The sequence below is a fragment of the Podarcis gaigeae genome (assembly GCF_964106915.1).
Source record: "Podarcis gaigeae genome assembly, chromosome: 15".
In the NCBI taxonomy this organism is placed as follows: domain Eukaryota; kingdom Metazoa; phylum Chordata; class Lepidosauria; order Squamata; family Lacertidae; genus Podarcis; species Podarcis gaigeae.
Window position 1 is genome coordinate 24934897 of NC_139692.1, and position 24309 is coordinate 24959205.

The following is a 24309-nucleotide window of genomic DNA, read 5'->3' on the forward strand; positions in this document are numbered from 1 at the left end:
CACTGAGTCTCTTGGGCTTGCTGATCAGAAGGTTGGTGGTTTGAATCCCCACAATGGGGTGAGCTCCCATTTCTCTGTCCCAGCTTCTGCCAACCTAGCAGTTCGAAAGCACGCCAGTGCAAGTAGATAAATAGGTACTGCTGCGGTGAGAAGGTAAACAGTGTTTCAATGCGCTCTGGTTTCCATCACGCTGTTCCATTGCACCAGAAGCAGTTTAGTCATGCTGGCCACATGACCCGGAAAGCTGTCTGTGGACAAACACTGTCTCCCTCGGCCTGAAAGCGAGATGAGCGTCGCAACCCCATAGTCACCTTTGACTGGGCTTAACCGTCCAGGGGTCTTTTACCTTTACCTTTTTAGAGATGCTGAGGATTGAAGCAGACACCCTGCCACTGAGCTACGGCCCTTCCCATAAGATGGACAATTCCTTTATAGGAGGGATGGGGAGCTTTTGGCCCTCTGACTGTTGTTAAACTACAACTCCCAGCATACCCAATGAAAAAGAATGATGGGAATTATAGTCCAACAATAACCAGACCCTCCAGGTGTCCCTATTTTCCAGGGACAGATTTACAGATAGATGACGGGTGGTTGGGTAGCTGCAGTTTCTAAGCTATTTTTAATCTGCTAAATATATATATAAACTATAAGCCAACCAATTTTATTTTAAAAACTAATCGCAAAATAGGGTGGACTCGGTGCCCTACTTTACAAAGGACAATTCTGTCCTTGAATTGCTGTCACTCCTGTATTTGAAGCTGTCCTCTTTTTGAATGGTGATCTAGTCCAAGCTGGGCTGAAATATCACAAACCGTAAGAATGGGGAATGGAAGTTTTTCATCAACTCTTAGCATCTGGACTGTGAGTTGAGCAGCCATGCATAGACCTCCCAAGCACAGTCTCCTTAATTCACCACAGGTTACTTATTCTTTATTATTTAGCACATTTATATACCACTTTTCTTCCAAGGAGCTCAAGGTGGAAAACACAGCTCTCATCCTCCCCATTTTATCCTCACAACACCCCTGTAAGGTAGGTTAGACTGTGACTGGCCCAAAGCCACCCAATGAGTTTCATGGCTGAGTGGGGATTTGAACCCTGGTTCCCCCAGGTCCTGATCCATCAATCTAACCACTACACCACATTGCTGTGTATCTACTGTATTTTTCGCCCTATAGGACGCACTTTTTCCCCTCCAAAAATGAAGGGGAAATGTGTGTGCGTCCTATGGGGCGAATGCAGGCTTTCGCTGAAGCCTGGAGAGCGAGAGGGGTCGGTGCGCACCGACCCCTCTCGCTCTCCAGGCTTCGCGGACCTCTCCGCAAGCAGCGGGAGCCAGCGCTGGACTCCCACAGCTTGCAGAGAGCTGCCTGTTTGGTGGCTGGGGTCGGGGGAAGCGCGGGCCTCCCCCGCCCCAGCCCTGCACCTGGGGGGAAATAATTTTTTCCCTTTTATTTCCCCCCAAAAAAAACTAGGTGCGCCTTATGGGATGGTGCGTCCTATAGGGTGAAAAATACGGTATTCTATATATGTGCATTTCTATTAAACATAGTAATCCTTTTTGAAATTTGCATTTATACATATTAATATAAATTATCATATGCACATTTTATTCAAAGTAGGTTTTTTGAGGGGGTTTTGAGATGCATAAGTGGCCAGCTTACTCCCAAACCCTTCTCTTTAGTCTAGTGTTAAGCACTTTCAAAATGACTGAGGATGCTTTCCATCCTGCCTTGACTGCGCAGAAAACACCTGTCTTCCTGTGATCAGGGAGGTGACGGTCCAAAACTCTTCTCTCCAAGATAATGTGATCTCCCATCAGATGTTCTCTCCCTTTTCCAGGTAACTGGTTTTACTATAATAAGGGGTGAGGTTTGCACATTTAGTTTGTTCTCCCCCAAGGAGAAGAGATCGTAATAACGTGTGGAACAAGAAGACTCATCCCACTTCGTCCCCTTTCATCTCTTTTACTTTCTGAAGGACAAAGTGTGACAACTGAAACCATTTTCTCTGTTAATGATGGCCTAGGATTTTTTAAAACTATTTTCCTGCAACTAATGTGCCTCCTGGCCCAGAAATGCCAGGGAGTCTGATAGAATTTATGCTAGAGTCTATTTCTTTCATTTGATCTTTCCCCCATGTTTAGAAACTATGATTTCCTTAATACTTTCTAATTGCTAGTGGTTATTGACTAGGGGATAATAATTTCACACTCTAGGCCTCCCAACTGTGTTACTCAAGGTCTGGACCCATCATCCCTGGTTACAAGGGTTGCTTTTTTTAAGGGTTTGTGGAAGAGATTGCTGAATCTATGCATTTCTTTTTCTCTCTGTTTCTCATTTGTCCAATCTTAAAGTTCTCCACATTTCCACAACAGTTTGCAGATTTTTTTCTAAGTCCCAATGAAAATTCATTTGTATTTCTCCTAATGTGCACAAATGTGTATGCAATTTTGCCTAATATATTCATTCTTTGCAAAACAATTTTCCGAAAATAATGCACTTTTTTCTTTTCTTTTTTTTCTTTTTTGCATTTTTATGCACATTTCAACCCGAGTATATGAATTTTTGTACTTGCATGGAAAACTGCATTCCCAAATTTGGAGAAGTGCAAATTTAGGAGGATGGCTGTGTTTCAGTTTGCATATTGTTTCAGAAAGGGTGAATTAGGTTTTTTTGGGGGGGAGCATAGATAGTATGCTTGATGATGTTTGCTTTCGGGAGGAAATGGATATTAGGCAAAATTGCTTACAAAAATCTAAAAGAAATTTGCTGTTGACTCCATGCCCAACCAGCTTCCATCAGATACCAGTCATTTGATTCCAACTGGTCATTGCAAGAATTCTGTAACTAAGGAGCAATGCTAGTGTTTGCTACTTCTCCAGCCCAATTCCTTTTCCTTTAATACATGTCTTTTAAATTGTAGGCCTGAGGGTAGCAACCATCTTATCATTGAAATTTGTTAGCCGCTCTAGAAGCCTTTGTGGAGGGCTGAAGATAATAATGCTTTAAATAAACAAGGCTCTGATGCCCAGTTCATTCCAGCATCCAGTCTCCATACCCTTCTCACCATAGCTTTTGCATCTTTCTCCTTATAAACCATAGCACTGCATCTTCTAATTCCTGGCCCTGGCTTTGATTTTTAACATCCATCCTAAATTGCTAGGTTCCTAAAGAATAGTTGTTCCCTTGCCTGACACTTATGACATTCAATTTAGAAATATATACACACCTCATAAGAATAAGCACTATTATCCATATGTCTATTGGGATAGCAATAAGAACTTGGATGCAATCTTTTTCCTCTCCTTTTTTTCCCCCTACTGTGTACTAGGACAATCTAATTTCACCTGTAGTTAATAACTGACGCTACCAGCTGAACTGTCCCTCGAGGATCGCCGCTTGAACTCTTCGCTCAATATTTTGTTCTCCTTTCCAAAGCATGTGTGTGTGCATGCACGCACATCATGATGCCTTGTTGCTTTATTATAAACCTTTGCGTCGCCGCTGCGACCAACAACAACCAGTGATGAGAAGAAGAAACCAGGAGCAACAGCTCTCCCTTTAACGCCATCCCCAAACCACCCCCTGCCATTCTCTGGTGTATGGGCTTCCATTTTTGTCAATGTGTGGGAGTACTTGAGTCAAGGCTTTGGCCTGCAGTGCCTGCCTGAGGACAAAAGACGGAGGCTTGCTGAGAGCAGTGCAGAATGATTGATTTCTTCTTTCTCTTTTTTTAAGTGCCTGTGGTTCCATAATAATGCATAGGTAATAACCACCAGGAGGAGGGACCGAAAAGCAATTATAACAGAGAGCAGTAAAGTGGTTCAATGCGAGGGGGTGAAGGTGCTCAGGCGCAGGGTGTGGTAATGATTGAAAGCTTTGTCCCTCAAAGGCAAAGGGTCCCCGAGAAGGTGTGTTGTGTGCTTAATGGCGAAGGTGACTCACGGCGATGATTGCCTTTGGGGAATGCTTAAAGCTCATAATGAAAACGCTGATGATCCAATCTGTGAGGACGATGCTTTATTCGCACAAATTCTCCAGATGGAAACAGTCACTCCATCAGGAACAAGGGATTGACTCCACAATGGCTTATAGAGCCAAGGTGTGGCATAGTCGCCATGTATTGAGTATGGATGTGCAGGTACAAACCCACACATAACTGTGGGCCAGTTCACATTGCAAAATGTGCTAAAGTCGTGGCGCTGTGGGTTAAACCACAGAGCCTAGGACTTGCCGATCAGAAGGTCGCGGTTCGAATCCCTGTGACGGGGTGAGCTCCCATTGCTCAGTTCCTGCTCCTGCCAACCTAGCAGTTCGAAAGCACGTCAAAGTGCAAGTAGATAAATAGGTACCGCTCCAGCGGGAAGGTAAACGGCGTTTCCGTGCACTGCTCTGGTTTGCCAGAAGCAGCTTAGTCATGATGGCCACATGACCTAGAAGCTGTACGCCGGCTCCCTAAGCCAATAAAGCGAGATGAGCGCCGCAAACCCAGAGTCAGCCACAACTGGACCTAATGGTCAGGGGTCCCTTTACCTACCTTTACTAAAGGTGCACATTGTTGGTGGGCAACTTCAAGGCCTCTTTTAACCTTCCTACTTAGGGTTCTTTATGTTTAAACCAGTCTTAGACCAGAGAGCCCTCCAACTAGAAGACTGCTTCAAACAGAAGATTGTCCTCTGTGAAAGCAGAGCACATGGCCTCCCTACTGAGAGATTTGTTTGAAAAGCTCTGTATAAATAGCAATTTTGATAGAGTTTGCCTAATATTGGCAGTCTGTTCCCCGCAAAAAAATAAATTTTAAAAAATGCTGCAGAATTGGGGTATTGTGTGACGCCATATGTCACTTCCTGAGCCCATCTACCGCTGCAGAATCCAAGCTTCTGGAAGCTTCCATCTGACCGGGCCTGTTCCCCTGTGAAATATTGCTTCTAATCCCACTGCCATGACGCTTCCGCTTCTGGATCAAATCCTGCAATCCGGAAATGTTTTTAACACCAAAGTCTTTTATCTGTTGCTCAGCAGACTCTCCTCTGGCTCGGCTTTTAAAATACACTTTGCAGCTGGAAGTCCCAGGCGTGCCAAAGCCCTTCCCAGGCTGCCAAAAAAGGAGGAAAGTGAAAGCCTCCATTGCCCACCCTCCTTGTTGTTGCAATATCAAGCATGAGAGCCGTGCTTTGGCTAAGACCTGACATGGAAATCCTTCCAGCTGGGTGAGCCCCAAGTCACGAGAGTTTCCCTTGCCTGCACAGGTTGTAAAGGGGGCAAATGGAGGATTTAGCTGGTGGCTGTCAAAGGTAGTGGCATTGCACAATGGAGTGGCCAGGCTGATGATACAAGGTGCATTCTAATGAAACCAAACAACTGATAGGATCCTTAAGTCTTTCAGTGCTTGTATGAATCTAGCCGTATCCACTTACTGTCCACTTTCCCAAGCATAAAGGTAAAGGTACCCCTGCCCGTACGGGCCAGTCTTGACAGACTCTGGGGTTGTGCGCCCATCTCACTTAAGAGGCCAGGGGCCAGCGCTGTCCGGAGACACTTCCAGGTCACGTGGCCAGCGTGACAAAGCTGCATCTGGCGAGCCAGAGCTGCACACGGAAACGCCGTTTACCTTCCCGCTAGTAAGCGGTCCCTATTTATCTACTTGCACCCGGAGGTGCTTTCGAACTGCTAGGTTGGCAGGCGCTGGGACCGAGCAGCGGGAGCGCACCCCGCCGCAGGGATTCGAACCGCCGACCTTTCGATCGGCAAGTCCTAGGCGCTGAGGCTTTAACCCACAGCGCCACCTGCGTCCCTTCCCAAGCATAATTAAGTTTTATACTGGAAACAGAGACACAGTGTCATGAATCCCATTCCTACCAATCCAGAGGTTCTCAAATGGTGATCCACAGACCGCTGGGCTTCATGACTTCCGTCCAGGTAGGCAGATTCACAACAGCCTCCATGATATGCTCCAAAGAATTCTAGGAACTGTAGTTCCTCCCATCACCGAGATACAATTCTTTGCACTTCTACCAAAACTACAGTTCCCGGGATTCTTGGGGGGGGGGCCACTGTGTGCTTTAAATGTGCTTTCGGTGTGCTTTAAATGTGCATTTGATGTGCTTTATATGTCCTTTAAAAGTATTGTGTTGCAAGATTCAGCAGTGCTGCCATGGCACCAGAACTGGGCCGCCTTCATGAACGAAATCCATTCCCGCTGCAAAAGGAAGATGCTTCTTCCTTTGTTTCCCAACAACTTTGTTGTCAAAGCAGAAAAAAAAAAAAAGGCAAATCTGGGCTGGGTGTAATTAAAGTTTGCACAGACAAAAGGCATTTGGTGTGGGTATGCTGTGTTGCTGAATCCACAAGGGGCACAATTAACTGATAAGAGTAAACTAATTGTTATTCATATTAAATTAGAGCACAGGTGATTTGGAAAATCTATAGACCCTCCCATATGCTTGGTAATTTTTTAATTCTCTCTCTCTCTCTCCCTCCATCCCCCTCACTCTTTGCGTTGCAGATTATGCTTTTTCTAGGGCTCTTTTGGGATTTGGGTTATAGAATCAGCACACGGAGCTATCTCTAACATGAACACTCCCTCCCCTGATTAACTATGTGATAAAAGCATAAATGTGCACATCAGAGGATTTAATCTCTGTTTTTTGCATATTAATTTTTGTGTTATTAACTGCTGGAGATTTTTCAGGCCTATGGAGAAGGCTGGTAACATTAGCATCAACTGCTTAAATAACACAGTTCCAGTATCTTCATGCATAGTAAGATAATTTGCCATCTGCAGGGTCATGTAGCTACGTACTTGCACCAGTAGTACAGCTCCATGTTAACAGGTTTTTCTGCCACCTAAAAATAATGCTGGTTTCCAAACTGAGCTTCTGTGATGTCACAGAATGTTGACCATTTATAATGAATTAGTCAAAAGCAACAGCCTGTTGAAAAACAGTACAGCATCCGTGAAGGTAGTGAAAGGTCAGTTTGGAAAGAAGAAAAAGTTAACCCAGGAATAAGAGATGCTGTATGTTTTTGGCAGGAAATGGAATGAGGGCAAGAAGGACTGGTGCACTGTGTAGGAAGCGAAGCTACAGAAAGATGGCTGTGGATCAATGAGGATAAAAAGCCACGGTAAGAAGAGGCAGAGTAGTGAAAGTGGGGCAATGGACTCAGGGTTGAAGGGAAAAGAATATGCCCAGGAGATGGCGCAACTTGTGGGAGGTGGGGAATTCACTCATACAGGAGGTACAGACAAGTGTGTATAACAGGTATGGATAGGTGTGGGAGCTTTGGTGGCTAGAGGACTGTCAAGGAGGCCACTGCACTAACAGGGAATGGGAGTCTAGATCAGATGGGGAATCTGTGCCCTCCCCTCAGTGTTGCAGGATGACAGCTCCCACAATCCTCGTCCTTTGGCCATTCTGGCTGGTGCTGATGGAAGTTGGGAGTCCAACAACATCAGGAGAGCCACTGATTCACCACTCCTGGTACAGATGTTGGGGGCTTCGTCCAGTGCTATTTTTCTAGAAAAAGAAGTCCCAGAATCCAGCATGAAAACCTCCCTTGTTCTCTTACAATGGCAAAAGTGTCCACCTGAGAAGTGCTGGAACTGAGTTCCAGTGAGTTCTGGCTGGGGGGGAGCCCTGGATTCTGCACATTAAAAGGCTAGCATGCTGTCTACTGTGAAGGCATCTGAACTGAAAATTAGGACCACCGCATGGCAGAAGCAGAGGGAAGGGGGTTATTTCAATGCAGACACTATTCAATAGATGCCCATGACACATTCCAGAGACAACTCTTCAAATCTTAGTGTCACCTCTAGCTGGGGAAATAATTGCATTTCCTGAGACTGCATAGCAACATGATTCAGGGGAGAATGTGACATAACATCCCTGGAACAGGGATGGGATGAGATCTGGTCCCCATGCAACAACTACACCTTTAATGGGTTGTATCCAATGCTTGCCTTGCTCAGAGTAGACTCGCTGAAGTTAATGGCTATGACTAACCTAGACATAGTAATTCCAATGGATCTACTCCGTGTAGGACTTAATTACATACAACCCATTGTGTTATAAACTGGGGGCGGGAGGTGGAATACTCAGTCTCAGGTGCTTTTTGTGTGCATGCTGTGTGAGGCTTTTAAGAACCTGCATGATCTTCCAGGAGATTCTAAATCCCTAATTTCCATCTCATTAACATAGCTTGAGAGAGCCATAAAAAGTATTTACAAATAGTGCATTCAATACAAAATGCTCCAGAACTTTGGCAGCGTGGAAATGTTATGGTTACCCACAAGCTTGTATAGATTTTCTTCTTGTGCAACAATACCCTTCAGAGTCTGGACAGGACAGAACTGTTTCACCACTGTTCTGTTTGCCAGGTGATTTTTCTTCTTCCTGTGAATGTTTGCAGTTTTGTCGATTTCCAACTATGCAAATCAAATAGGCAGTTTCAGCAATTTCTCAACATTCTCCAAAGACCAACTGGCTATTGCATTTGGGCCAGGCTGCTCATTATTCATTTTCCCATTCCAAAGCACACACCAAGCCTAATTGTGCAAGGACTTGCAAAAGTCAAATAAAGAATGTAAGAGCCCTGCTGGATCAGGCCAATGGCCCATCTAGTCCAGCACCCTGTTGCCACAGTGGCCAACCAGAAGCCTGTGGGAAACTGGCAAGCAGGACTTGAGCACAAGAGCAACAAAATTATTGGTTAAAAAAAACAACTACTGTATTTAAAACATTCAAAAAAATAATTAAAATCAATGAGAAGCTAAAAAATGTGATTAAAACACATCAACATTCTACATTTCTGGATGGACTTGCCTAAATGAATATGCTTTCAATGAGTGATGAAAAGTTGCCTGATGTCAATAGGCAGGGAGTTCCAAAGTGTGGGTGCTGTCACACTGATAGCTCAGTCAGTAGAATATAAAGCACTTAATCTCAGGTTCATGAGTTTGAGCCCCATGTTGGGGAAAAGATGCCTGCCTTGCAGAGGGTTGGACCAGGTGACCATCCTGGCCCCTTCCAACTCTACAATTCTATGACTCTGTGACTGTGTGACTAAAAAACCAATTTCTTACAAGAGTAGAACAAGTATTATATGGTGCCTGCAGCATAACCAGTGCCAGTTGTGATTGGGTTTAATTTTAACTCATTTTGGATGGGTTTGTTGTCTGAATTTCCTTGGGGGGGAAAAGGTGGTTTAGGGTTTTCTAAATCAATAAATAGAATTAAGTGCCACACCTAAGTCCTGCAAGCTGGAATGTTGTCCCAGAATCTTTGGAAACGGTTACAGAACAAAGGAGGATAAGCTAGAATTACTGTACTTATTGCAGATGGAAGAAAAGAAATTCCCATCCACCTCTATCCCTCCTCGGACTAATGATCCATTGCTACTGCAGCTAAGTCATGGGAACATCTTCAAGCAAATGGTTTACCAAGTCACTAAGAGCTGGCAGGAGTGATTCAATAACCGCTGGGCTCTCCGTCTTCGGCCACAGCTTCTCTCTGATCATTACCTTGGCTAAAGGCCAAGGCAGAGATTGTTTAGAGCCCAGTGCCTCCTGCCCGGTGTTAAATCACAAGCATTTATGAAGTGTCCTCAGTGGGATTTTAATTCAGTGGAAAGCGTATCTCAAAAACAAACAGAAAAACAGCATTTTTGGCGCACTCTGCTTTCCTCTGCAGCAAAGGGCCAGTTTCGACACTCAGCAGAACTTAGTGGTACAGCTTTTCCTTCAAATGCACCACCGCATCAGGCTGCAGAATGGCAGTATCCACTAGAAGGAGCCCCCCGACTGAGGGGGATGCTCCCTTCATAGTGAAAACAAGAGTGTCAGAAAGAAAGGAAAGTGTCTTCAAGGAAAGGAACAGAAGTCAGTGGTAGAATACACACAGAAGGTCCCAAGTTCAATCCTTGGCATCCCCAGGTAGAGATGGGAGAGATCCTTTCCTGGGAATCCTGGAGAGACCCTGTCAATCAGTGTAGACAATAGCAAGCTCAATTGACCAATGGCCTGACTCCATAAAAGGCAATTTTCTGTGTTTCTGGTTGCCTGAAGCCTGGCATTTGCTTAGGGACCTGTCAGGGTGTCATTTATTTCACAGCCTAATGGAGATCCTTTGCTTCTGGATGTCCCAATCCCAGTCTGCTCACTGGAAAGTGCCAGTTTCCTTCTGCCCTCAAACTTCACAGCATGTTGTGCATAGGAACCTAGGAAGCTGCCTATACTGAGACAGACCACGGTTACATCTACAATGACCGGCAGGGGCTTTCGACAGTTTCAGGCAGGGGATATTCCAAGCCCTACCTGGAGATACTTTGCATGGGGCCTTCTGCATGCATACCACTGAGCTGTGATGCTTCCCCACTTCCAAACTGTCAGCTCTTCCCACAGCACACCCTAAACCAAAGAGCAAACAGAGAATGTGGCCAACAGCAACCTCTCTGTTTCATTCTGCAGAAAGACGGCTGCAGGCGGGAGCTTTGTAATTGCCCAGCAGTCCACACCCTGGCAAGGCTGGCATGCCATCATTTCTACCACCAGCTCCTGAATATTTGCCCTACACTGTCTCTCTGCTGTGCCTCTGCTAATGAGGCTATTGCTCATAAGCAGAGACAAGGTGCCTGCTCCTATCTGCAATGAGCTCCAGACGGGTTGTGAACAGAGATCCTCTGGAAAGCACCAGATGGTGAGCTGAGTGTGCTGGGGAGAAAGAGGGGTTGGAGAGTAGCTCAGTGGCTTTGCTCCCTCCCAGAAAAGGCCAACGGAGGCTGAAACTGCCACAGACTCATCCAGAATAGAAGAGAAATGAGCAATAAGAGCTTAGCCAAAGCCAAGGACTATCTGATACATGAGTAAACACAAGGACCTTCCTTATACAGAATCTCTCTAGCCCAGTCCTGCCTGCCTTGACTGGCAGCAGCTCCAGGTATCACCTGCTCTCTGTTCCTTGTTAAGTGAAGGTGCTGCAGATTGAACCTTCAGTATGAAAAGGATGTGTCCTCCTACTCAGTTAAGCAAACTGGAAGTGTGAGTGTTTTCAGAGGGGAACCTACTAGAGGGAGTTTCTGCTGCCTCCAGCCTTGCTGACTCTATCCATCAAGCATCTCTTTCCTCAGTAGACCATGTGTTGCCCGCTCCTCAAATCCATACACAAGTTCCCCACCCCCTTCTGAGCCAAAGACACCTTCAGAGACCTATGTGGCCTTTCTGCCCTCATCTCTCTGCCTCCACACCCCTGAATAACCCTTCCGGTCTAGGCACAAAGGTGATCTTTTAATTCTGTTCTAAATTCATTGGTCAGTTGTTTTATCCTGTGTGTTAGGCATCCTAAGACCCAGTGGAATGGAGGGTGGTCTATAAATATCAATAGTGGGTACAAGATAAATATAAACTTTAATTCTTCTAACTGTACCACCCACAGAAAATATTAAAAGTCAATGGCTATTAGCCTTGATGGCTATGCTCTTCTGCCACGGTCAGAGGCAGCAATGCTTTTGAATACCAGCGGCTGGGAAATTGCAGAAGGGGCAGCTGATGTTGTGCTCAGGTCCTCAGGTTGGCCTCTGAGAACAGGATGCTGGACCAGATGGGTCCTGGGCTTCATCCAGCATGCTTGTCCTATGTTCTAGTGTTGAGTTGTCTAAACTGCACACAAGGATGTATCTTGAGTGGCCTTGGTTGTTGTTCTTGTTGTTGTTGTTGTTGTTGTTTCTATACCATCCTTAATCTGAGGACCACAGGGTAGTTTACAATATAAAAACCCAGAAATACATACCATAGTAACAAAACAAAACAAAAACACAATACTCCCCTGTTTTAAAAGGCTTGTTTAATTAGCCAAATGCCTAGGAGAAGAGGAATGTTTTTGCCTGGCCCTAAAGATATGTAATGAAGTTGCCAGGTGAGCCTTCCTGGGGAGAGCATTCTACAAGCAGGGAGCCACTACAGAAAAGGCCCATTCTTGTATTGCCACCCTTCAAATTTCTTGCAGAGGATGCACACAAAGAAAGGCCTCAGATGATGAATGCAGGGTCTGGGTCGGTTCATATGGGGAGAGGTGGCCTTTGGTAGGTTTCTCTAACACTTCCCCTAAGGCTGGAAACTGTGGCCCTCTAGTTGCTTCTGACTGCAACTCCCATCATCTCTGACAGGGGCTAGATGAGAGCTGAAGTCCTGCAACATCTAGAAGGCTTCTGATTCCCCATCCCTGAGATCAAGGCATTTCAATGAGAAGACCTGGAGTAAGGAACTCTCCAGCTTGGACCAGGAACCAAGAATCTAAACCAGAGCCTAGTCTGGTTTTGTGCCTCTGAATACCAGTCACTGAGAATTGCTGGTGGGCAGAGTGCTGGTGCCTATTTGTATGGCACCACTTCTTCCTTTCCCATTTGAAACAATTCCTTGCACACAGAAAGATCCCCTCTAACACCTACAGATTTCTCCCCCAACAAAGGAGGAGCATGTCAGTCAGGTTAGACTTGCTCTGGTTCAAAGGGGCAATGTCCCAAGACACAGGCTTACTACATAATCCGTGAGAAAACTAGTTTTGAAATCAAGCCTGTGTCTATGTAACTGCATTTGCACATATCCAGACCCAGTGTATCTGAAGAAGTGTGCATGCACACGAAAGCTCATACCAAGAACTAACTTAGTTGGTCTTTAAGGTGCTACTGGAAGGATTTTTTTATTTTTTTTTGACTATGGCAGACCAACACGGCTACCTATCTATATCCAGACCCTGTTATGCACTTCCTCCGTATTCCCTTGTCGGCTTCCTCTCCGAATTTAGACTGCAAACTCCTTGGAGTGGAGATTTGTCTTTATTTTTAAACTTATGTTAGTCTGCAAATTACTTGTATGCACTGATAACAACAGCATCAGCAAGAGTCATAATATATCAGAGTGGGAAACGTTTCCACTGTCAAACAGCTCTTACTGTGAGAAAGTTCTTCCTTCTATTTAGTTGAAATCTCCTTTCTTCTAATTTTAATTGGCTTGAGTCCTACACTCATTTAAGTTAGGCTGAGGGGCATTGAGTCTCATGGCTGAGTGGGGATTCAAACCTGGGTGTCCCATCTTCCTAGTCCAACACCCTAACTACTACACCACAATGGCCCTTATCTAGAGTCAAACCCTCCACAAACAGGGCAGTGCTTGAATCCCATCAGCACACAGCAGCAGCATAACTTGGAGGAAAACATCTGGGTCACCCATGCCATGTACTGTAAGGAAAGACTCTGCCCCTTTCAGCAGCAGACCTGCATATAAATAGTCTTACATATGGGGAAGTGAGGAATGGAGGAGGAGGTACCTCAGGTAGGATTTTTCTGTGGTGGGATTTTAACCCAGTGTTTCTAGCTGCAAAGCTCAAACTCAAACTGACTATACATACGCCTCAGTGATGTAGTTCAACCTACTGCCAAAGGTCTCTTCAAGCCCCAGCAGACTGGACTGCTCTATGGGCTCTCCAAGTCTCTGTCCATGGTCCTGGAATGTGGGCAGCCAGTCACCAGGTATCTGGTCCATAATTCTCTCTCCTTATAAAGCTGCACTTCAGCTCCACCTTCTGGATTCCAGGCTCACATGAAGGAGGTGAGATTTTTGGGATAGGCAGGAACTGGAGGAGGATGGAGAGAGTCCTTTGCAAACTGGGGGGGACTGATCTTGGAGTGGGCCATGCTGGTATCTCTCAGTGGTCTTTCTCAGAACCCCAACCTAAAACATGGAAAGGAGATTCGGGGAAGCTTTTGAAGATGATGCCAATCCATCCCTGTTATGTTAGGGAGATGGGTGCTCACGCACACAAAAGGGTTGTACGGAGGAGGTCATATTCTGAAGTGGGGGAAACCCTAGCTGGGTCACAGTAATTCATGCTGTGCTTTCAAACAATGAATGTCTGAACCTAGCTTTGAACCAGGCAAATGAGCAAGTCTTATTTCTGATCTTCCAGTCAGGAGATATGCTTCCCACAGTGTGCTTTCTATTCTGAACCATGCCCATCTGCACAGCTGTGCTTGCCCCCTTGCAAACATGAGAATTTCCCACCATGCCCCTTTCCCATATGTTGTCTGTATCCCGTTTTTGTCTCCCCCCACACTGAGCTTGGAGACCATCACCCACTGTCTCTCCCCGTATTCAAATCTGTGCAGGAGCCGCTATTGCAAACGGGCAAAGCAGAAACCAATTCATCTCGGGGGACATCGGGGAGGCTGGCTTGGCTTGGCTTTCCTTCCCTCTTGCAGGGAGAACTGCCCCCCCTGCTTAAGTGGAATAAATTGGTACAGGCCATTAGCAGCCACAGAGGTCCTCCTCTCCCTTACTCTCTGAGGGGGGCGGGGGGAGCTGTCACTGCTTCTATAGACACAGACCCATCAGCCACAGATGTGAAGTCAGCCTCAGCCTCTTTCTCTGTACTCCCTCCCACTGCCCTTTCCCCCTTTCCCATTTCTCTTTCTTTCTCTCTCTCTCTCCTGCACTCTTTCATTCATTCATTCTTTCTTTCTTTCATTCTTCCTTTCTATTAAATGCTGCCCTTTCACATCGCGATGAGCCCGGGTGAAGCCGCTGTGGTCTTTGGAAGAAGACAGCAGGAGAATAACTGTTGTGTGCTCTGATTTTTTTGGAGAGAGAAAAAGATTATTAATATGATTACTGTCACAGCTTGAAGAAAGAAGACGGGGGGAAGATTCTTGGGGTGTGCTTTTTTCTTGCTGTTGCTTGGAATTTTTTTGTATTAAAAAAAGCCAAAGGAAGAACGTGTGGAAGAACCGCATGCGGGGAGATGCTTTGAATTGTGCTTCTGTTTCCAAGGATTAAAGGATGAATAGGCGCTGCTGCGATGGAGAGAGAAGGCGATTCAGGCTCCCAGAATAAGGTACTCCTCTCTTTCTTTCTCCCTCCTGATTGCTTTTGCTGAGCTAGACAGAGTTCCTTTATGTTTGTGGAATCGGTTTCTGGGGTTAGGCAGGGGAGAACAGAGACGATAAAAGACTTTCAAGGATGCAATGGGCACTCGGTTGCCCATGCTTTTGGGGGGGAGATGAAGAGCAAAAGCAGTGGAAGAGAGAGGGTTTGTTGCAGGAGTTAATTGAGATCTGCAAAAAGGACTTGGGAATTTGCCGTGGTAGGTGTGAAGGATGAGTGTCCAGTGAGCCCCTATTGTTTGGCTGCAAACCTCTCCATTCCTTGCCTCCCTGGTATCCAGACCCTATTTCCCATCCCCTTTTCTGCTTCACGCTGGACATCGAGGTTTTTCCTTTCAGTGGCATACTGCCGTTCCCTAAAGGAAAAGAGATTTGCCTTTTTGTGATCAACCATTATAGATGTGCAGTGGACAAAGCACTGCAGCCCTCTGCCAGATGCCCCCCACCCTGCTACACACACACACACACACACACACACACAAATGCATGCATGCAAATCTTTATGCCAAGTGGGCAGGAGAATCCAGAGTTGGTCCACTCTTTTGTTTGCTTCCTTTGCAATGAATAGCATGTCCCATTCTCACCAGCCACACAGCCAACTTCTGGATGGACTTCAATGGAAAGCTTGCCTCCTTTGGGCAAGGGAGGTGGGTGGGCGGGTGGGGAGCAAAGGACCAGCAAGAAGGATGGCAGGTTTGTGTTGAGGTGGGGGCAGGTGTAGAGAGTGATGTGGTCTCCTTCTGCAAACAATGCCTCTTTTGTATTTGTCCTCCCTTTGGGACCCATCTCCAGCTGAAATCTATGTTTCAAAAAGAAGAGAAAGAGCCCTTTGAAAACTTAAAGAAAAAAGAGGGAGCATGTAGGACTCTGGACTGAATTTGGTCTGAACTGTGGCTGACACTTCCAGTCTGTTCCATTGCTGTAACTCTCTGTGACTAGCACCTTTGTTACCCAAACTCCTGGGCATCCCAGTACCTTGGATGTCTTTGAATCCCAGGGATAACTGGTTGCAGTATAGGTGTGTTTGGGGGACAGGAAGACTGAACTGGCTGACCCACGAATAAATGCTGCCTTCTAACACCAAGAGACCTGGACAATGGGGGCCATGACTCCCAGGCACTTATCCCCAGAACATGACTTAACTGCACTCCACTGTCATGTTCAGTGGAGAGGTCTTTGTGCAAAGGAGTCTTTCTTGCTTGACTCAGCAGTTTGGTTGAGTTTTTGATAGCTGACAAATATCACAGTGGTAGAACAATGTGTGTGTCGGTGTGCTTTCATCCTAGTTTTCTTATAAGTATTAGAAGGACACGGCTGTGTAAATAGCAAAAAGCTGGAGCTATGTAAGCATGATGTGCAATGAGAATGAACTGTGAATTTGAAAACTGACTTGTGCTGGAATTTGGGGAAGGGCTGTAGCCCAGTGGGAGAGCACAGACTCCCACCATCTCTAGGTAAGGGTGTCTAAACCCTAAATAACTTTTGCTGCTCATGGTAGACAGTGCTTAGTTAGATGGACCAATAGTCTAACTTGGCATGAAAAAGCTTTCTGTTTCCTTTCTATGAATCAGAGAGAGAGAAAGGGAGAGATGTTCTTTATACAACTTTGGACTCTATTCAGCAGGTGGTGATGGATGTGTCACTTCCAAAGGACAGGAGATCTAAACTCAATAAATGTTTCTACCTCTTATTGGATGAGCTTGCCCTGACATATGGCAATGTGCAAGCTTTTGAGTTCCACAGAGTTGTTCAGATAGGCAGAACTTCAGTTGTATGCAGTCAAAGCAATGAAGAGGGTGTTTTGGGAAAGACCAAGTTTGACCCAGGTGAGCAAGTCTATGCTGAAGGACTCAGATGGAAGAGATACAGATACCAGGAAAGATAAATGGTGATTCCATAACTTTCCTTCCCATGGGAGTAGAGGAGGGGAAGCACAGATCTTTCCCACTTTTTGCTTCTGTTCATTTCGAATGAGAAAGCATATTTTCACATTTTGTGCTCAGCTTTAATCATCGCCACAGTGCACGTGTGTTTTGTACTTGGGTATCCTTGGCTAATTTCTATACATCTTGGAGAAGCTACTCCAAATGTTTTCAGTGTGTCACTGATGCAACAATTCTGACAGCAGATTTTACATGCCTTTTCCCAACAGGACTGTCTGTCTCTGTGTCGAGGAGCAGGAGAAATTGTTTGAAAGAAGGAGAAGGAGGGATGGGCACTTGATGTGTATACGAGTCAAACATGAAATGGTTGCAGACTTGGTGGAGCTCTCTTATCCCTCCTTCCTCAGCTGGATTATAGCTTCCCCTAAAAATAGGAATGCCTAATAAAATGCTTGCAACCCTTCCGGCATAGCCCCATGACCTGGGATCATGAATAACCCTTAATTAGTCAGTAGGTCGTCTGTTCACTCATAAATGGAGTGAGAACATTGCTACCTGCACAATCTGAGGAACTCTGTGCATGATTACTCAGTCCCTGTTGGCTACCAGTAACTTTCCTGGCTGAGCCACCTGAGAACTCAAGCATAAACTCTTTCTTGCACTCCTCTGTTGGTCACGCGACTTGTCCAGGATGACCTGCATGAGTTTGCTATAATTTTCAGGTCAGTGTTGACATCACATCCTGTAACGTAGCAAGCCATTGCCCTGTCATGGCATGCCATTTCTTGGTCCACCAACTAGACCTCTTGGCCTGGAATTTATCCTGGTCTATAGAATGCCAATCTAGGGGTTTTCCACATCACACCACCTTCCTCCATTGCCATTTTTTTGATCCAGCAGACCCTGAACCTTACCTGTATTAACTCTGAAAAGCTACTCTGAGAGCCTGTTAGAGATGGAAACAGTATGTCAAGAAAACCAAGAAGTACAATTGCCACCAAATTTCATCTAAACGGATATGCAGTGTGAAGTTTCAGGTTCCTACTCCAGTGAGACATCTACAGATTCCAAGGTACTGGTGGGTAACTGCCAATATATGGGCCATTTCTGGCCTGGCCTTGGTCTCAGTTTAGCCTGTGAGGCTTTTTCACCAAACCTCATTTAAATCAAATTACAAGAGTCTTGTTGTTGTTTCAGCATTTAGTCGTATCCAACTCTTCATGACCCCATGGACCAGAGCATGCCAGGCACTCCTGTCCTCCACTGCCTCCCGCAGTTTGGTCAAACTCATGCTGGTAGCTTCGAGAACACTGTCCAACCATCTTGTCCTCTGTCGTCCCCTTCTCCTTGTGCCCTCCATCTTTCCCAACATCAGGGTCTTTTCCAGGGAGTCTTCTCTTCTCATGAGGTGGTCAAGAGTCTTGTAGTTCCTTAAAAACTAAGACATTTATTGTAAGAACATAGGAAGCTGTGTCATGCCTACAGATCTATCTAACTCAGTGTTGTTTACTCTAGCTGGCAGCGAGTCCCTGTGATTTCAGACAAAAGTGTATTCTAGCCCTGGCTGGAAATGCTGAGGATTGAACCTGGAATCTTTTGCATGCAAAAAAAAGATGCTGCTCCACTGAGCTACTGCCATAAGCTCTTATAGACTACAGTCCAAATCATCAGATGACTGATTGAGGAAATAAACACTAAACAAGAAAGCTCATGCCAGTACAAATGTAGAATCTTTAAGGACTCTGTCATTCTTGTTGACATGGACTAACACCCATCCCTCTAAAAGTTTTGTCTGTTGGTGATATCCAGGAAAGTGGTTATAGACATAATTGTGTGTCACCAAATTTCTTCAAAGTGAAATTCAAGGAAAGATTAGACAAAAGCCAAGTTCAGATCAAGAATATTCCAGAGAATGGGAGGTTGCTTAGTGTGTGTGTGTGTGTGTGTGTGTGTGTGTGTGTGTGTGTGTGTGCGCGCGCACGCATATACATATATACACACATACACACACATTTTAATGGTTGAGAGCCTAAGAGAAGCATGGTTGGCTCAAGACATTTTGGCACCTGATACAAACTACGAAATGGTGCCTCTCCCCCTGCCCAGGGAAGAAGGGGTAAGTGAAGATCTACCCCAGGAACACAGCAGGAATAAAGATCTACATTTGAAATCAACCTTACAAACCTCAAAGTGTCCCTATTTTCCAGGGACATCCCTGATTTAGAGAAGCTGTCCCGGTTTCTGATTTGATCGCAGAATGTCCCACTTTTCCTTAGGCTGTCCCTATATTCATTGGAGAAATGTTGTGGGGCATGACCTTACTCAAAGTTGAAGCGGAAATCAAAGGCTGTCATAGGTAGGGGGGAAACGGGCTCATTCTGAATCAATCCAGACCCAGGAGACCACAGAAAGCAGCCCCCACCATTTCCTCCCTGTGGCTTGGAGGCAACCAGCAGTCAGGGGCAGAGGAAGGGGGGCAGTGGGGGCAGTCCACCCCGGGCGCCACCACTGAGGGGTGACAAAATGCTGGGTGGCACTCACCGTGAGCCCTGCAGTGCACCGAGTCACGTGTCTCTCCTGGGAGTGACGCGGTGGCTTGGGTGCCCACAGGCTCCACACTGCCCCAAATGGTCAACCCACCGCCTCCCCCTCAGCTGTAGGGCAGCTGAGAAGGAGGAGGCAGGCAGACTCCTCAGAGGCCCTGCGGAGCATCCTGCCCTGGCTTGCACTGGTGGCTGGCCCTACCCCCGCAGGCAGCTGGCCCTGCCCCAGGTGCCCAATCGGCTCGCTCCGCCACTACCAGCAGTGCCTCCTATTTGCCAAGAGGTCACTGTAGAGGCAGCATAGGAGGGGGGAGGGCTTTTGAGGAGGCAGCAGATCTAGCCTCTAAGGAGTGCACTACAGCGTTGCTGTCACTGTGGCAGCAGCATCGGGTAATGAATTCCTAGGAGATTGGATCTGCTGCCTCTGTGGATCTTGCCTTCTGAGGCGGTCATTTCTCCCTGCGTCATGGGTGAGTAGGCCAGTCCTGTCTTGAAGTCAGAGCCACTTGTGACATTTCATAAGACTAGCCTGCTGGATCAGGCCAATGGCCCATCTAGACCAGCATCCCATTTCCATAATGGCCAACCAGATGCCTATAGGAAACCAGTAAGCAGAACATGGGCAAAAGAGCACTCTTCCCTTCCGTGTTGGGAATCATTGTTGTCTCCAACTGTGCAGGTAGAGCATAGCAATCATGACTAGTAGGCATTGATAGACCTCTCCTCCATGAATTTCACCACACAAGACAACAGAAGAAAACCATCTTTTAATGGTGCCCCAAATCTGCCACCTAAGACAGCCACCTTTGTTTAACACCATGACAAGATCAGCCTTGCTGGGTTCCATGATTTGGATGCCCCCTCATCTTGAAGGCCAGGAACTTGTAATCAGAGCAGCTAACAAGCAGCTAAAAGCATGGATCCATTCTATGACTTCAGTGCACTCGGGGAGAGAAATGGATTTGGGGTTTTTATTTTTAAAAAAACTAGTGGGTGGTAATGGCTATGGTTCCATTCATGCAGAATGTAATGGTGCAATATTGTAAAAGTGGCTTACCCTACCAGTTTGTTTGTTATTACACTTTTCTCTCCCACTCCTTCCTGGCAAGCTTTATCAGGCCACAAAATATGTCCCCTCTCCCTCTCTCCCAGACATTTGTAGGTATGTTATTCCTTTATATGTATGGCATTGTATCAGCAGTGATTAGCTATGGCAGCAATAACGGGTGAGGACTGCAATTGTCATAATGACCAAGGAAAACTCTCAAGAATAGAGGCACTTGCAATTAGATGCCTCTAGATCTGCTAGGATTGGGGGATTTGCCTACCGACCATTCAACCCACATCGATTGTATTTTGGAAATACAGTGCTGCTGAAGAGCAAAATAGCTTTTTTTAATGATACAAAGGAAAGGAATCGTGTTTTTCAATGCACTACCACCACGACAAATGCCAGTCACTGAACTGCCATGTAATGGTGCTAAAGATAGCTGCTGAATAGAGTGGAGGGCATGATTCAGTCTACCCATTCAGCAAGATCAGGTGACCAAATTGTGACGGTTAGAATTATAAAATCACAGAATTGTAGAGTTGGAAGGGATCACCAGGGTCCTCTAGTCCAACCCCATGCAGTGCAGAAGGAGCCTTTTACCCAAGGTGACACTCGGATGCACAGCCCTCAGATTAAGAGTCTCATGCTCTTCCGAATGAGCTATCCCCCTCATGTACCATTTCAGTTTGAATGCTCTCCTGTTTTAATTTAATTTTTTTTAAGCCCTCCCCGAAAGAGAGAACCAGCACAAGACAGAGGGATTAAAAAATAAAAAAAAACACAAGTATTATGCAAGGTAACATGCACAGCCTACATGTAAGAATCCTGGGAACTGCCACTTACCCCTCAGAGAGCTGGACTTCTCACCTCCCTCAACACGATGCAGTTCCCAGAATTCTTTAAGGGGAGTCCTGTGTTTTAAATGTATGGAGTGGATCTGCCCCCAAGTGTCTTAACAGCATGGAGTATTTCACATACAGCAGCAATCCAAAATATGATCCAATGCCAGACATCAGAAGTTGTCCAGTCCATCTCACACACACACACACACACACACACACACACACACACGTTGCCCCAGTACCTGGTAAAGCATGCTATACTGCCTCTGAAATTGGGGCTTCCATTTAGCTATCATGAGTAAACACTATTTATAGCATTACCTTACACTGACATGTCTGTGTAACCTTTTTGAGCACCTTCTAAGCTTGTGACCATCACGGCATTTGGGGATGGTGAGTGAACTCCATAAATTATTTGTGTTCCGATCTAGCAACATCTTGCAGATCTAAACAAAAGAAGCTGGTTCTAAGGATCCCAGCCTTTGCAAGGGAATGTCCTTTTAGTTTTTGAAACATGTCCTTTGCTTTCATCTTTTCTTACAGAAGTAAAAAGGGAAGAGGAAGAGGCCAATAATGGGCTTTTTGGGGAATTGAAATGCTTCATGGCAACATAGATTTCTGGTCCACTAGCCTGTCCGCCTTCCTTCCTGTCTGTGGTGATTTGTTGCTGTTCCACACAGAGGACTGGAACTGCTTAGTCTCTGCCTGGAATTGAGTTTCAGGGAAATGAACCATAACTTGGCATAGAGCAAGGAACGGTTTTAGCCAAACAAGAGCAATGTGTCCCAAATATGCCAGAAAGTCCCCCATTCCCTATAACCAATACGGATTGTGTGAAAGCCCAGAAAATCAGTTTTATTCACCCACATGCCTTCTCTCAGTCTAGCCCAACCTCTTCATATGGCGTCATCATTGTGCACAATTAAGGATGCAAGAAGGCTGCAATTTCCATTCCAACATGCATTCTTCACTATCATCTCTGTTTCCATTCTGCTGCTGTTTGGCTTCCACCAAATGCTGTGTTGCTCATCTCGCTGTCTACTATTGAACATAGGATACGTAACTTACACAGCTATTTACATAACTTACATTTATTTCAGTGTACCAGTAAACCTCAAAATCTGGAGGTTTTTTCTTACAATCAAGCGGTATATAAAGTTTATGGGAAAAAATAATGAAAATAAATAAACAACGTTAAAATAATAATTGTGCATTGTTTACAGACTTTTAAAAAAAATCATGAACAAATGCAAATTAAATTCAATTCACTGATTTCCATTCCTGACCACAAGGTGCAGTTCCTTTTCCATTTTTGTTGGAATTCTATGCATGACAGTTTTTGCTTAATATGAACCAAGTTACATGATCAGCAGAAGCTTCCAATGCATCTCTTGTTGGGCTGCCCTGCTTCAGATTCCCAGTGGAAACTGCATGCTTGAATGCAGCTTGGAGAAAACAGTTCATATATTCACAGAGAACAGTTGCTTGCGTCTAGACAGCCAGAGAGAGCTGCTCAGTCTGGTGGTGCTAGCTGTATCGTTCAGCTTTGAGACTCCTAAGACTTTCAGTGAATTTCTGTGAATTAGCTTTGTTCCTAACGTTTTCCTAATGCATCCAATGAAACAGCCTCTTCTCCACCTCTTCTGCCTTTGTAACCAGTCCAGTTCAATTTCTATGCTGCCAAACAATAACCCCCTCTACCCTTGCATTGGAAACAAGCCACACACACACACCAGTTTTGCTGTCAAGAAAACACACAGCTTTCTTACCCAATAGTCTAATTTTCCTTGCGTTGCTCAAAAATAGAGGTGGGGGTGGTTTACAAGAACAACAGAATGATCCCAAATCTGTGCACCAAATAGCATGTCAAAGATGCACACTCAAACACAAGTGATTAGGATTTGGTTTGCAAAGGGTCTGTTTTTTCTTCACAAACCCGATATTTGTAGCATAATGGAGAGGATTCTAAATGAGAGTTGTAACAGATGTTTGTCAGAAACTGGCGACCATCCCAAATCTTCCCGAGCGATGGATTCCGGCAGTGCAAATTATATGCGCTGCTGAAGTCTGATGATTCAGCTCCTGCAGAAAGCTGGTGTAGGGCTCAGTAGATGTTTGGAACAAGGATGGGCTCTTGAGGGATGTGAGGTCACAAAGAGGAAGACCCCTGAAGAGACCAAAAGCAGCAACTGAAAAGGAGAGATCAGGACATTGGCCTTCATTGCCAAACAGGGGGCGTATCATCAACACAAATTGGAGATACCTGCAGATGTTGCCTGTTTAAAGCAGATGTCATTAACTGGGGAGGGCAAGCACACCTCATAATTCCCAGTTGTGTACCTAGATTCACAGTTGTCTTTTCAGGAGCTCTGCTTTGGGCTTATACTGTAGGTGAGTTTCAGGACACAAAAGGACTTTTGTCAGACTGAGCAGGAAGTAGACCGTTTTGTAAGAAGTTAAATACCAAGTGTCTTGTTATTTGGAGTATTGTCATATAAGGACTATTGTCTTTGGGTGCTACTATGGGCTTCCCGTAGGCATCAGGTTGGTCCTCTGCAAAACAGGATATTGCATGCAAGTCTGTTTTGATGTTTAAATTCAAGTGGGGTCTAGCAAATATCAGGAGGAGCTATTTAGATGGACAGCAATCCTTCCTAAGCTGAACACTGTTGGAAAAGGCAGGGAGTATCACCCAGGCCCTCCAAGTGTCCCTATTTTCTAGGGACGCCCCTGATTTGGAGAAGCCATCCCAGTTTCTGATTTGATCCCAGAATGTCCTACTTTTCCTTAGGACATCCCTATTTTCATTGGAGGAACATTCATTGGAGGGTATGGTAGGATGTCCCTATTTTCATTGGAGAAATGCTGGAGGGTATGGAGTTAACCAATCCCCGAAGTGTCTGAAGGCAATCCTGAATAGGGAAGTTTTTAAATGTTTTATCATGCTTTTATATATGTTGGAAGCTGCCCAGTGGCTGGGGCAACCCAGTAAAATGTGTGGGATATAATTAGTAAAATGGTCATTATGGAATGGGACATCCCTATTTTCATCGGAGA

At 45.4% G+C, this 24309-nt stretch overlaps 1 protein-coding gene across 4 annotated transcripts in view; it reads left to right on the plus strand.

Moving 5' to 3' along the window:
* Positions 1-14152: 14152 nt before the first annotated feature.
* Positions 14153-24309, plus strand: part of B3GAT1 (beta-1,3-glucuronyltransferase 1) — a 65285-nt gene continuing 55128 nt past the window's right edge. For 2 of the 4 annotated variants that reach the window (XM_083714108.1, XM_083714106.1), the window contains exon 1: positions 14156-14884. The gene's annotated coding sequence lies outside the window, so the exon portion shown is untranslated. Of the gene's footprint in view, positions 14885-24309 lie in introns of all 4 variants that reach the window. The other 2 variants (XM_083714107.1, XM_083714105.1) reach the window with 2 other exon arrangements.